Source organism: Oryctolagus cuniculus, chromosome 6 (assembly GCF_051225735.1).
Source record: "Oryctolagus cuniculus isolate XC-2025 breed Fujian yellow rabbit chromosome 6, ASM5122573v1, whole genome shotgun sequence".
In the NCBI taxonomy this organism is placed as follows: domain Eukaryota; kingdom Metazoa; phylum Chordata; class Mammalia; order Lagomorpha; family Leporidae; genus Oryctolagus; species Oryctolagus cuniculus.
In genome coordinates this window covers 11,726,426-11,740,712 of record NC_142872.1, presented here as the reverse complement: position 1 = coordinate 11,740,712, position 14,287 = coordinate 11,726,426, and the positions used below count along the sequence as shown (strand labels likewise).

The following is a 14,287-nucleotide window of genomic DNA, read 5'->3' as shown; positions in this document are numbered from 1 at the left end:
TAGCTAAAGGAAAGGGGGAAAGGTTTAGAATTTAATTGTCCTTAAACTTTATTTTCATTTGTAGCAATACTATATAAGAAGGAAATATATCATCCTTGAAAATAAAAATTCTGCTAAGAAACAACTATTTTAAAAGTTTTATTAAAAGGAGCATTCAAAAGTGAGAAAATAATTCCAAACTGAGAAAAATCTCTATGGATACTGATGTTCATATCTGTATTATATATCACAGTAAAAATCTAAATGTCTCCAAAGAGAAATCTGGCTTAATTAAATCATAGCTTATTTGTTCCAATAGCACTACACAATGTTAAATTGCTATCAAAAATTATAGTAACAAAGAATTCCTAAGCTATCATGTCAGGTAATGAAAAAAAAATAGTAAAAATATACATGCAACAGGGTCGTGGGACCACAACGAAGCAAATGTATGCATATCGTCATAATGTGGGGAAATGTAACCAAGTTTCCTTGGAATGTGAACCTAGAGATGACTTTTTTTGCCTTCACATTTTTGCTATTTTCTCAGTACTTTTATAATAGAAGGTCTTTCTTTTATAGTAAAATACTTTTCTTTTATTGTATTCCTTTTTAAAAAATCTGTAAGTTAAAACACCAACCACAAGTTAAAAAGCTGGATTCCCAAGGGTTTAGACCCCATCGCACCTACTTCCTCACAGTGTGAACTCAGGTAAGTCAGTAACCTCCCAGTTTTTCACTCATCATAGTGAGTACAGCAGCATCTTCATGTTTGCTGCAAAAGTTAAGTGTTCTTAGCCGTGTGCCCACCACATAGTCATTACTCAGTGAGATCTGCTGTAGTCTGCTCCCTGGCCTGTCACCTGCGCCACCATCTCTTTTGCCTCCTTTAGAGAAGTCAGAAGAGCTAACATTAGCTAACCAAAGAACGCATTTCTGTGTTCCTTCTCACTGTACTGACTTGGGCAAAAACAATTTCAAGACATCTGTAAAGTAGGGTTCATGAAGTGGAGTTTTCCCAAAATGCCAGGAAGACATCCACATTTCAAAAAAGAAGAAACCCAGACAAGTAGAAGTTATCTTGAAGCAAATACTGGTATTATTTCCTCAAAAGTGAACTAATGTGCCAATCAAACTACAGTCGGTGGGGAGCTGTATGTGTGTCAGGGGGCGGGGCAAGGTCATCCTCTAAACCTCAATAAAAAAAGTCTCTTTCATTTCCACATTTTTCAGAGTTTAAAGTCTTTGCTAACTGACATTTCATATGCAAGTCACTTCTCAATATGAACACTGCAAGAATTTCAACAAGGACATTTGCAGCAAAAATACAAAAGCCTTCTTGGGCAGATTTCTTTGTTAAAATTTCAAAGTGTGTCCTTGATGCAGCACAACTATTGTCTGTGGACATCATGGTACGTAGTTATATGTGAATCATACTGACGTGCTCACCTGTTTTGAGCCATCTTTTAGAATTCACCCATTTTTAAAAACAAAAAAGAGTATCAGCATAAGAAAATCTAAGCTTTACCAAATGTCTTGTTAGGATAAACTACATACTCAAAAAAATTTTTGAAATGCATACACATGAAGGATCCTCAAAAAGTTAATGGAAAGTGGACTGTATGGAAAAAAAAAAACTATACAAATACACATATATAAGAGAGAGACAGAGAGGTAGACTTGTTACAAGAATTTGGCTCAGAAAGTTATAGAAGTCCCAAGATCTGCAGGTGGCAAACTGCAGAGCCAAGAGAGCCAACGGTACCACTCCAGTTGAAATCCTAAGGCCTGGCAACCAGGAGAGCTAAAAGAGTAAGTTCCAGCACCAAACAGCAGGTTCAAAACCCAAGAAGAGCTGGTACTAATCATGAAGACAGAACAAGATCTCTGTCCCAGCTCAGTCAGCATGTGTTCCCTATACGCACAATATGAATGTCTCTTATTTTTTTTCCCTATGCAGGATTTAAACTTACTAGATAAGTTAATGAGGTTAAGAACAAAGATTTTTCAAGACAAATGCTTATTAGTCATTATTTTTAATGAAGAATGGTTTCCTAAATTTTCCCCCCAGGCAAAAATCCAAAATGAAGAAATCAACCTCTTTTACTGAGTCTAAAAATTCAAACAAATCTGAATCAAAAACATCCTCATGGGCAAACCCAGAATAATGTTTATCAAGTAGATGGACACCTCATGGTAATTCAAATTCACACATAAAATCCAGCATCACAGTGCTCGGGTGCTGTAACAGTAGTACAAAAACGGACAGTCAATTCTTCCTGCTACACTCCTGTGCCAAGTGAAGAGCCACCACTAAGTTAAAAAGTTAACAGACAAAAGGGGGATGTAATTTCTGAATGAACATAGCATATTCTTCTCTGACTCACTCTGACCATCATTTATGCACTCATTAGCATGCAGCTTAAGTTCATGTAGCTATTGTTTTTGCTCATAAACTAAGTAAATCACCTGTAGATTTTCTCTGCATGAAGTAAAGAATTATCTGGATCAAATACGCACACAAAAGCTTCAGAGTAGTGAAGCCCTCTCTTCCAATTATTTAGCTTAAGGATAAATATGTAAATAATATCCACTAATGCCTGCAGTACTCGGAAGATGTGAGAGAAAATTATAACCCTCTATTTATTCTAACTGCAGTCTAACTGGTTTTGGAAGCAAAGGTACATGAGGGGACTTCAAAAAGTCTGTGAAGGGATTGATGCTTAACCACGTGGTAAAAATGCCCCAAGTTCCACAACACTGTGTTTCTGTTCGATGCTCAGCTGTGCTAATCATTCTAGCTTCCACTAATGCACACTCTGGGAAGCAAAAAGACAGCAGATTAAGCAGCTGGGTTCCTGCTGCTCACGTGGGAAACCCAGATTAAGTGTCTGGCTCTGAGCTTTGAAGCAGTCCAGCCCTGGCCACTGTGAGCATTTGTGAAGTGACAGTGGATTGCAGCTCTTTCTCCCTCTGGCAAAAAACCAACCAACCAACCGACCAACCAATAATAATAAATATATTTTTAGAAATTTGTGGAATAACAGAATTATAAAAGTTTATTTTGGCATAAACAAAATTGAAATCCATGAATGGTTTTTCAAGACCACTTGCATTTGAAGTAAGTCCCTTCCAGGAAGCCTGTAGCAAAGTGAAATAAACTTTGCATAATGATTTTACTTTTATGGAAATAAAATGGAGAGGCATGATAGCTGACCATCTACAAAGGAGGCGGCACAGCCAAGGATAACTGCAAGATCTATGAGGCAGGAAATGGGAGAAAAAGAGGCAGTCTGCTAAAATATGCAAAACAAAATATTATTGTTTCAATGAAGCTTCTGTCCCACCTGGTAAGATTTCTAGACACTTGCCACAAAAGAATGCCCATTTCACAAAGCTTTTTTCCTCTCTAAAAGCCAACAGGCTACAGGGGATCCAACTCCACCCTAGCATTTGTAGACTCCCAAAGGCATGTATCTCACAACCCAACTTGTACAGAGACCACTTTAAGTGAAACATTTAGTCAGGCATACAGTTACAGCCTGTTTCTTCTCCCTCCACATCTAGATGAAAAGAAGAGTATACATTTTTAAGATTTATTTACTTGAGATGTATAGTGGCAGAGAGATAGGCAGAGGGAAAAACACAAATTTAAGACAGAGAATGAGACAGAGAAATCTTTCATCTGTTGGTTCATTCCCCAGATAGCTGAACTGGCTGGGGCTGGAGCCAAGAACCCCATCCAGATCTCATACATGGATGGCAGAGGCCCAAGCTCTTGGGCTTCATCTGCTGGTTTCCAAGGTGCATAAGAAGAGAGCTATAACAGAAATGTAGTCCCAAGGTGTCCAATATGGGATGCTCACATTCTAGGTATCAGCTTAACCCACTGTATCACCCCATTCATGCCAAAAGGACAGATTTTTAAATTTATAAAACCCAAATTCAAATTACTTGAACTCAGTGCTTCTACTTTTATTTATATACAACAAATTCTTAAATACTAAGGTGTTTTAATTACGTGGTTTTGAGGTATGCTTTGAAATCAGGTATTGTGATGCTTCCAGCTTGGTTTTGCTTGTGTAGGATTGCTTCGGCTATTTGGAATCTTTTGTGATTCCATATGAATTTGAGGATTGTTTTTTCTAGTTCTGTAAATGCAAAGCATTCCATGGTATTTTGATAGGGAGTTCACTGAATGTGTAAATTGCTTTAGATAGTATAGCACTTTAATGACGCTGGTTCCTCTGTTCCATGTGCAAGGAACATGTGTCCATTTTTTATGTCCTTGATGATTTCTTTCATCAATGTTTGCTAATTCTCATTGCAGAGATCTTTCACTTCTTTGGTTAAATTCATTCCTAAAAATCTGATTTTTGTGTGGCCATTGTGAATGGGATTTTTCTTGATTTCTCTATGAGTTCATCATTAGCATACAAAAAAGGTACAAAATAAACATACAAAAAACAGTAACTTGCAACTTCACTGAGTCGGTCTATCAATTCCAGCAGCTCATTGGTGGAATATTTGGGATTTTCCATGTATAACAACATGTCATATGCAAACATGGATAATTTCACTTCCTCATTTCCACTTTCAATGTCCTTTATTTCTTTCTCCACCTTAACTGCTCTTGCTAAAATTCCCAGTACCACGTTGAATAAGCATGGAGAAAGTGGACATCCTCTTCTTGTTCCTGCACTGAGGGGAAATGCTTTCAGTTTCTTCCCAGTTAGTTTGTGATATAAAGCCTTTATAATTTTGGGGAATGTTTCTTCTATTCCTAATTTGTGAAGGTTTTTTTTTTTTAATCATGAAGGGATATTTAATCTTATCAAATGCTTTCTCTGCATCTACTGACATGACCATATGGTTTTTGTTCTTCATTCTACTTATGTGATTTATGACATTAATTGATTAGAAATGTTGAACCACCCTTGCATGTCGGGGATAAATCCCACTTAATCAAGATGTATGATCTTTTTGATATGGTTTTGGATTTGATTTCATAGTACTTTGTTGAGTCTCTGCATTTATGTTCATTAATCTATGTTCTGTGGTTTTTCATTTGTTTTGCGTCTATGTTTAGTTTTGGAATGCTGGCTTCATAAAGAGAGTTTGGCAGAGTTCCAGGCTGTTCAATACTTCGGAATAGTTTGAAGAGTACTGGAGTTACTATCTTTGTGAACATTTTATAGATTCAGTAGTAGAACCATCGGGTTCTGGACTTTTCCTTAATGGAAGATTTTTGATTACTGCTTCATTCTCATTGTTTCTTATGAGTCTGTTTAGATAGTCTCTTTTTGACTTGATTTTTTTTTTAAGATTGATTTATTTATTTGAAAGCAGAGTTACAGAGAGAAAGAGCCAGAGAGAGAGGAGGGGATGGGGAAGAAAGACTGAGGGAGGGAGGGAGGGAGGGAAAGAGAAAGGGGGGGGTGATTTTCCACACAATGGTTCACTCCTCCAATGGGCTCAACGGTTGGAGATGGGACAACCTGAAGTCAGGAGCCAAGAGCTTCTTCCAGGTCTCCCATGTGGCTGCAGGAGCCCAAGGACTTGGGCCTTCTTATACTGCTTTCCCAGGTGCATGAGCAGAGAGCTAGACTGGAAGTGGAAGAGCCAGGACTCAAACTGCAGCTTCATGTTGCCTTCTTTGGTATGGAAGGGTATGGAAGTGATTATTTTAGTTTTGGGTGGCAATTCTTTGTCCTTTTTTTTTTTTTTTCCTGTTAAATCCTGGAAAAATCAAATGTGGAAACATCCTGACAAATAGTCTAGGAAACAAAACTTTTTCAAAACCTAGCAGGAACAAAAGCTAACGACACTTTCTCCACTGATACATGATGCCAGCACTGCAGGTGGAGGCTTTTCCCTCTTTGCCACAGCACCAGCCCCATGGCACTTAATCTTGATAGGTCCCCCATCCAAGTACTTACCGGGCTCGCCCTACTTAGCTTCTGAGATTAGATGAGATCAGGCACATTCAGGGTGGTATGGCCATGGACAAAATGCAATGTACTGGAGAGAAATGGACATTTTAAGATTTGATGATTGTTTACAATCCTTGTCTATTCCATTAAGGAATAGTGGTTTTTTTTTTTCTTTATACTATTTGCTCAACTCTTTTATTTGATGTAGGGTTAACTTTACAACCATAAGTAAACTGAAAATAGATCTGTGTAAAAATTAAGAGTAAGAATGGGAGAGGGAAGAGGAACATGGGATGGAGCGTGGGCAGGAAGGAGGGTACAGTGGGAAATATCACTATGTCCCTAAATCTGTATATATGACATACATGAAACTTGTATAACTTAAATATTTTTTAAAAATCTTCATTGATTATATGAATCCTGAAATGTATCATTTCTTTGAGGTTTTCCAGTTTGTTAGCATATAATTCTCCATAGTAGTTTCTTTTGATCCTTTGTATTTCAGTGGTATCAGTTGTACTGTTTACTGTGTCATCTCAAATTTTGTTTATTTTTATTTTTTTGTTAGTTTGGCTAGAAGTTTATCCAGGCTGTTCATCTTCTCAAAAGCCAATTTTTCATGTTTCTGATCTTTCATTTTTTTTTTAAATTTTAATTTCAATTTCATTCATTCACACTCTGATCCTTATTATCTGTCGCCTCCTGCTGACATTGGGGTTAGATCATTCTTGTTCTCTAAGTCTTCAAGAAGCATCATTACTTCTTTTTAAAAAAGATTTATTTATTTATTTCAAAGTCAGAGTTACAGAGTCGGGGTGGGGGGAGAGAAAGAGAGAGAGGAATGGAGGGAGGGAGAGAGGGAGGTCTTCCATCTACTGGTTCACTCCCAAATTGGCTGCATCGGCTGGAGCTGTGCCAATCCGAAGCCATGAGCCAGGAACTTTTTCCAGGTCTCCCACATGGGTGCAGGAGCCAAAGGACTTGGGCCATCTTCTGCTGCTTTCCCACACCATAGCAGAGAGCTGGATCAGAAATGGAGCAGCCGTGACTGCTGGCACTGCAGCCGATGGCTTTACCCACTACGCCACAGCACCAGCCTCAATCATTAGTTCTTTAATTTGAGAGACCTCTCTTTTTTAAATGTAACCACTTAATGTTATAAACTTCCCTCCTAATGCTGCTTTTGTTGTATCCCTCAAATTTTGATATGTTGTGTTTTCATTTTCATTTATTTTAAGAAGGTTTTTGATTTTCTTTTGAATTCCCTCAATGACCCTTTGATCATTCAGTAGCATGCTGATTAATTTCTAAGTGGTTATGAGTATTCTATTGTTCTTCTTAGCGTTGATTTCTAGTTTTATTCCTTTATTGCCTGAGAAGATAGACAGTATGACTTCAATCATTTTAAATTTGTTGAGACTTGACTTCTGTAGTTTATCCTAGAAAATACTCCACAGGCTGAAGAGAAGAATGTATATTCTGTAGCTGCTGGGTGAAATGTCCTGTAAATGTCTGTTAGGTACATCCGCTAGATAGTATGTTTCAACTCTGATGTTATCTTTATTGATTTTTCTGTCTGGATCCTCTGTCCACTGATGAAACTTGGGTATTGAAGTCACTCAGTATTATTGTACTGGAATGTATTTCTTCCTTTATGTTTAATAATATTTTCTGTATATATCTGGGTGGTCTTGTGTTGGATGTAAATATATATGACTATTATGTCTTCTTGTTGAATTAAATTTTTCTAAAAATATAATGTCACTTTATTTTTATAGTTTTTGATCTAAAATCTGTTTTATCTGGTATCAGGACCACTATGCCTACTTGCTTTTGGTTTCCATTTACCTAGTATCTTCTTCCAAACCTTCACTTTCAGTCTGCAATTTTGTTTTTGAAGTGAGTTTCTCATAGGCATCATTTACTGGGGTTTTGTTTATGTTTTTTTGGGGGGGGGTTGGTGAATTTAATCCATTGATATTCAAGGTCAGTACTGACAGATAAGAATTAAGATCTTTCATTTTGTTGATCAGATAATGGTTCTATCTGCTCTATTATTGGACTTGGTGATATCATGTGTTTTCATGATGTTTACTTCTAATGCAGGATGCTCTTCAGAAATTTTATAAGGCTGGTCTAGTGGTGACGAATTCTCTCAGTTTTTGTTCACCTAGAAAACACTTTATTCCTGCTTCACTTCTGAAGAACAGCTTCACAGGATATAATATTCTTGGTTGGACGTTGCTTTTTTTTTTTTTTTTTTTCCTTTAAGACCTTGAATGTATCATCCCACTCTTGGTCCTATAGGGTTTCTGCAGAGAAGTCTGATAATATTAATCTAACTAGTTTTCACTTATTTGTGACTTGACACTTTTTTCTTATGGTCTTTAGGATTCTTTCCTTGTTTTTAACTTTTGACAACGTAACTACAGGACACCTTGGAGAAGACCTTTTTCAGTTTAGTCTGCTTGGAGTTCTTTGAGCGTATTCTATGTGGATGTCCATGTCTCTTTCAAGACCTAGGAAATTTTCTACTATTATTTCATTTAGCAGGTCCTCATGCTTTTTTCCTTTTCTTTTCTTTCAGGAATATCTATAACATGAATACTTGGTCATTTAATTGTATCCCACATTTCCCATAGACTTGCATTGTAATTTTAAATTTTTCCTCTTTGTTTCTGATTAGGTTATTTCCAAATTCTTATCCTTGAGGTCAGAAGTTCTTGCCCCTACTTGGTCTATTCTTCTTTAAAGCTTTAGATCATGTTTCCTTTACACTGACTGAAGATTTCATCTCCAAAATTTCTATTTGCTTCTTCTTAAAGAGTTCTGTCTTCTAAATAATATTTGTATTCATGCCACTCAGTTATTTCCTCATTTCTTTGTGTGTCATCCTTGCACAGGGACCATGCTAATCTTCTCTGTATTGTTCCAATTTTAGTATATGCGCTGCCGAAGCGAGCACTATCTCCTCATTTCTGTAGTCTATCTTACTTTCTTGTATCTCAGTGAGTTTCCATACAATCATTACCCTGAATTCCGCACCTGTTATTTCATAGTGTCTTCAGTTCAGGAGCTAATTCTGGAGAAGTATGGTGCTCTCCAGGAAGCATGAGGCCACCGTGCTTCTACTTGTCTCCCGTGTCCCTATGCTGATGTCTGACCATCTAGCACACTCTTCCCTTCTTCTTTATGGTGTAGGTCTTATTGTAAAAGAGCGCATCGTTGAGCTAGAATGCGGTGTGCCACCTGGCTTGTTGCTTGAATTTTCATTCTAGGTGAGACCAGGAGTGTGGTAAGTGATCTCTTTTGTTTTAGTCAATATCAGCTATGTCTGAAAGTGACACAGCGGACTAGTCTGCTGTAGCTCATAGGGACAGGAGTGTGGCTTTGAGATAATGTAGGGTTTCCTTAGGTGTATATCCTTGGTCCACAGAGAGCACAGAGTCATTCTGCCTGGTGAATATGAAAGCCAGGGCCTTGTTTTTGCTGCTGAGGCAATGGTGGCTGCCCCTTTGACCTGCTGGCAAGCCTGAGTGATGCTGGGGCGTATGGCACCAACTCCTGTGGCTGTGTGACTGTGTGATACGGATGGACCCTTCCTCAGGTCCTTCTAGGAGAGGCCAACTGATGCTGAGGTTTATAATACCAACAGCCATAGTCCTAGGGCTAGGGGATGTGAACTGGACCCTGTTCCAGTGCTACAGGGTGACTACAAGGTATACAGGAGATTTTACTCAGGTGGGTATGATTCCAGACAGGTGGAATGCAGGTAGATTCTTCCCCAGGTCCACTGACAGCTCCCAGTGGCACCGAGAAATATACAATGAACTGTTACAGTCCTGGTGTTGCAGGGTATAGTGGGGCTGAAGTGGCAAGCAAGAAACTCAATCCAGGACTCTGATGTTGGTGACAGCACTCAAGCCATAACCTGTGCCTTCCAAGTTGCACACTAACAAGAAGCTGGGGTCAAGAAACAGAGCTGATACTCAAACCCAGGCACTCAAATAAAGAGAGCAGGTGTCCCAACCAGCCATCCCTAACCCTCTGTATTTTTAAAAACATTAGTTTACTTACTTCAATGTCATTAAGGTATTTTAATTTGTTAATCTAAATCTATAAGGTCTAAAATTAACTTTCAGAACTATAATCATTCTAAAGTTGGTGTTTTGTAATGATATGAACAAAGGTTCAAAGGTTAATTCTAGTCTGCTTATTCAATTGAAATGGCATTATTTACTGAAAAGAAACATTTTCTCCACAGCTTCACTCCCTTTAGGTACTAAATTAAACCTAATTTTTGCACAAATGCAAAACAGAAACTATTATAAATAACTTCTTCTTTTTAGAAAGTACTTTAAGATACTATATCTTTTTTTCTTTTTGACAGGAAGAGTAGACTTTGAAAGAGACAGGGAGAAAGGTCTTCCTTTGTCATCGGTTCACCCTCCAATGGCCGCCACAGCCAGCGCGCTGTGGCCGGCGCACTGTGCTGATCCGAAGCCAGGAGCCAGGTGCTTCTCCTGGTCTCCCATGCGGGTGCAGGGCCCAAGCACTTGGGCCATCCTCCACTGCACTCCCGGGCCACAGCAGAGAGCTGGATGGAAGAGGAGCAACAGGGACAGAATCTGGCGCCCTGACTGGGACTAGAACCCGGAGGATCAGCCTGTTCAGCCGCAGCGCCGGCCCAAGATACTATAATATCTTAATTTTAAGATATCTATCTTATAAAATATATTAAATATTTGCTATATAATATATATTTTATTACTTACAAAGTAACAAAATATTTCAATAATATTCCTGTGGGGAGCAACTCGGACTAGACTAAGTTACTGGAATTAAGACTTATTCTATGCATCTGCTCTCCCACAATATGGCGCTGGGAGAGGAGGAAACAGCTTCTACACAGCTGCCTCTCACCAACTTGACAAGCTGCAGGAGCTGCTCCTGATTGGAGGAGAGCAGCGTGCTCGGCGTGTGGGTAGCAGAGTTGGGATTGGTGGAAGAGGACTATAAAGGAGGAGAGAGACAACATGCACCAGGAACATCTAAGAGGAACACCTGTGCAGCCCCCGAGAGAGCCGGCTGGCGGTGTGCCGCTCCCACGCGGAAGTGGGGAAAGTGGCTAGGGGGAACCGCCCTTCCATGGAGGTGGAAGGGATGGTAGCCAACCCGGGAAGAACCAGCAGCAAACCCGGGGAGGGCCGAGCAGACAAAAGAACAGTGCAGGGTCCTGTGTCGTTCCTCCATGAAGAGGGGGAGCGACATATTCCTAACTCTACAACCTGCTGGTTTCCTAAGAGAATAAAGGGTTCGAGTTCTTATGCTCACAGCATCTACCTTAGTGCTGGTATAATGCAGGAGCCCAATAAACGTTTCGTGAATGAAGTGGTTTGTGCATTCTTCTAACAACATTTAATAATGTAATGACAATTAATATTTATATACAAATTCAAAAGATCTATGGTTATAAAAGGACCCTGATTTGCAAGTAAATATTTTGCCTATTCATGAAAGAACTAAGTACAATTAAAAGATGTGAGAAGTGATAAAACTAGCAATTTCATTTACCTTAAGAACAACATCATCAAGATTTAAGACTAGTCTCATTTAGAAAATTACTACACTGGGTATTCAATGACTGCTGAAAGCATTAATTTTTGCATTGAGATTATGCTTTATATTCTACTTTGTCCTTTACACTTTATATTAGCCAAACATTAAAAAAAAATGAAGCTGTGGTATTATCATACATTCATAAAAATATTTCAAAAGCTCTAATTTATTTCTTTTTGACAGGCAGAGTTAGAGAGAGAGAGATAGAGACAGAGAAAGCTCTTCCTTCCATTGGTTCACCCCCCAAACGGCTGTTTCGGCCAGTGCACTGTGCTGATCCGGAGCCAGGAGCCAGGTGTTCTCCTGGTCTCCCATGCGGGTGCAGGGCCCAAGCACTTGGGCCATCCTCCACTGCCTTCCCGGGCCACAGCAGAGAGCTGGACTGGAAGAGGAGCAAGTGGGACAGAATCCAGTGCCCCAACTGGGACTAGAACCCGGGGTGCCAGCGCCAAAGGCAGAGGATTAGCCTAGTGAGCCACGGCACCGGCTCTAATTTATCTTAAAATAAGAACTTTTCATACAAAAATTCTCAGCCAGCAGATGGTTGATTCAATATTCAGTAAAAGGGAAAGTTGGGTCTTCTCATTTATCAATGTATTATAACTTAAAACACCAGGATTAGAATAGAAGAACAATAAAACAAAACACTTCTCTCAAATCCATTTCTTCCAAGAACTCTTTAATCTAGTGTGAACATGATCCTTTGCCCAGAAGAATAAATGTATTCTAGCAGCAAATGAACTGCCAGTTCTCAACAAGCAGACACAGGGACAGAGAGGGTCTATGTTAGACTCAGCTCTGAGGAACGCTAAGGTCTCCACAGCTTCGGGAGAGATTCAAGACAGACCAAAACTGCATCCTGAACATTCAAGACTGCTAAAATCAAATTCTTTATCACGGCTCATCTACGTTCCAGATTGCTAAACAAGTGCCTTTAAAATCCAAATATCCCTCACTGGATTTTTCAAACGGATACTGACCAAATTTATAATGTTAAGTCTCCATTAATGATTAGCTGAAGAAGATAAGAATCAGATCACATGGCCTACAATATGGTTCAGCACACCTTTTGATGTATGAAATGATTAGTTTCACAGACACCATAAATTGGTAGAAAGAAGAGGTTAATGGCTTTGATTCCTCTTATTTGCATTCCTCTGGGTAAAATAATATCAGAATTAAAGCAAAATAAATGTACATTATCTTATCTAATAATGCATGAAGGATAGAGAACTTGAAGTTTTATTTTCTTAATAAAATAGCATTTCAAAATTTTCTTCCCATTTTCTTTTCAGTTTAATATTATCTTTGAATGTTATGAAAATCAAGTAACACCTTTTATCTCTTGAATCCTATAAATGCTCTTTTATGCTGTGCTGTTTTTCAGAAGCTAATTGAGAATAATTAGTCTGAAAACTAAGCACATCAAGGCTGTACAAAACTCACAAAAATATTTATTTATTCATTACTAATAAGTGACTTACTTTTGCAGAAAAATGAACAAGTAAATCATTTGTTTTTATGTATGGAACACTGAAAAATATATCACCTAACTTGCCACTCTATTTCATTAGAATTAAAAAGGTCTGGAACTTCAGGAATAGACCAGGGAAAGGTGTTAGAAACCAGCAACCTTAAAAATATAGGTCAAGCAAAAGGACAAATAATGTACTGCAGTCTTCATGCAGAAATTATCTCTAAATTATAGTGTTTCACAATCTTAAAAGGGCATTTATACATGCTTGCAGTTGTTTCTCAAAATAAACATAAGAAGGTAAGTTGGTATGAGCCTTACTTAACTAATAAAATCAAATCTACGGAAGGCAACAGAGTTGGCATTCAAAGTTTGTGTGCTGTGGATTTTGCCTGGTTTCTCAGATTGACTCTGGAATTTTTTGTAGGACATGGACAAATAATTTAATCTCATTAATTCTCAATTCCTCAGCTGTAATATGGCAATGATAATAATTCCTACTTCAATTTAAACAAAGGATGCTATGAGATAGTACGCATAAAATAGTTAGCACAGCAAGTCAGGAACTCAGGTATGCTACCTGCTGGTTCAAGTTCCCTAGGGCCCCTGTGCTGCTTTCTAAAGTTGTACTAAGTGAGTCCAAGACAAAGTCGGGGCATTGCCCAATTTCTGCAGAATCAAGGCAGGAAATATTAATGAGACAATGGCTAATGGTGTGATCTATGGCCAGCTGAGAAATGTAAGCCCGAAGTCTTTCAAATTCAATTTCTTTTTCCTCATGGGCTTGAAATTGGAATTTATTCCTCTTGCCATTTTGACATCACAGTAAGAAAAAATTTTCAAACAGGCATTTGAATTCAAAGTGATGAAATATCTTGGGTATTTAGCAGAAACATATCCAACAGCCAGAAACAATTCTGGTCAATATTCTTTAATTCACAGACATCATCTTTAGCAAATGCCTTTAAGCTGATGGAAACACCCAGGGCTTCCATTTGCCTTTGTTTAGAGAGACAGCCCAAGACTGGGAAGAGAAGCATTTCCTGTTGGTAGACAAAAGGCATGCTGGAGAGTGTCTTATGCCCTTTGTCCACAGCTGCTTTCTCTACTGGCTCTCTTATTTTACCTTGAGGTCATTTTTACCGCATTTATCTTTTTCTATCTCAAACAAAATTATCTTCTGCAAGTTGCCAATGGATTCAGGTTCCAAATGATATTCAATTTTTAGTCCTCATTTAATGAATCAGCAGCAAACAATTTGATTATTGCCTACAGCTGCAAA

The 14,287-nt window shown here is 38.4% G+C and overlaps 1 protein-coding gene and 1 non-coding gene across 6 annotated transcripts in view; both read right to left on the bottom strand.

Moving 5' to 3' along the window:
* PRR16 (proline rich 16) overlaps positions 1–14,287 on the bottom strand; it is a 193,076-nt gene that overhangs the window by 93,908 nt on the left and 84,881 nt on the right. The window lies entirely within an intron of this gene.
* On the bottom strand, positions 8,771–8,877 carry LOC127490834 (U6 spliceosomal RNA). The gene has a single exon (XR_007919229.1). It is a non-coding gene; the product is annotated as a U6 spliceosomal RNA (small nuclear RNA).